This window comes from Myotis brandtii, unplaced genomic scaffold, assembly GCF_000412655.1.
Source record: "Myotis brandtii unplaced genomic scaffold, ASM41265v1 scaffold22993, whole genome shotgun sequence".
Lineage (NCBI taxonomy): Eukaryota > Metazoa > Chordata > Mammalia > Chiroptera > Vespertilionidae > Myotis > Myotis brandtii.
In genome coordinates, this window is record NW_005358646.1 from 1 (window position 1) to 785 (window position 785).

Sequence of the window (785 nt, forward strand, 5' to 3'; positions counted from 1 at the left end):
TTCAAAATGGTCAGTTTGCTGACATTAAGCAGAGTAACTCCAGGGATGTTTCTGAAGGCTTTGATGATACATACCGTTGTTCTCATTATAGATGATGCAAGGTCCCCTGTGCTGGATACAACATTTCTCATTTTGCCCTTGCCAGCCCTCATTCGCTGAGAGGCATAGACCTTTTTTGTATCATTCCAGGCCTTAAGTTTCTTAAGAAGCAAAACGGCCTCCTCGGTTTTCTTATAGCCTTTAACTTTATCTTCCACCACCAAAGGAAGTTCAGGAACTTCCTCAATACGGTAGCCTTTAGACATGGCCAATGCTGGTAAGGCCTGAGCAGCTAGGACTGAGCAGATGGCATATTGTTTCTGTGTTGTGTTCACTCTGCAGTGCCAGTGGCGCCAGGTTTTGGTGGGTCAAACATGTGGCCTGCCCCACACGTATTTCCATAAGCACCCTGCCAGAACAATGAGTTCCACCACCTCGGACTCTGAGAATTCAAGCCACAGCTCTGCCAGTACTACAGGACCTGGTACTGGTTTGATGCCCTGCCAATTCACTGACAGCATAGGGCTGTCTATTGTTTTTGCTCAAGTTGGTGTGAACGAAGTTCCCAATATCTGGTCGAATGTGAGCCTTGAATACAGCAGGCAAAGTGACATTTTTGCTAGATGTTTCCCCCTTTTCGGAGTACACAAATATCAATGAAGGAGCACAGGCCATGGCAGGGAGAGGTGAAGGCCACTGTCCTCCTTTTCTTAATAGTGGACAGTTTAAATGCCTGAGTTAAACTG

At 46.4% G+C, this 785-nt stretch overlaps 1 pseudogene; it reads right to left on the bottom strand.

Annotated features, from left to right (window-relative positions):
• Nucleotides 1-5: 5 nt before the first annotated feature.
• Nucleotides 6-723, bottom strand: LOC106726125 (annotated as a pseudogene).
• Nucleotides 724-785: the final 62 nt, after the last annotated feature.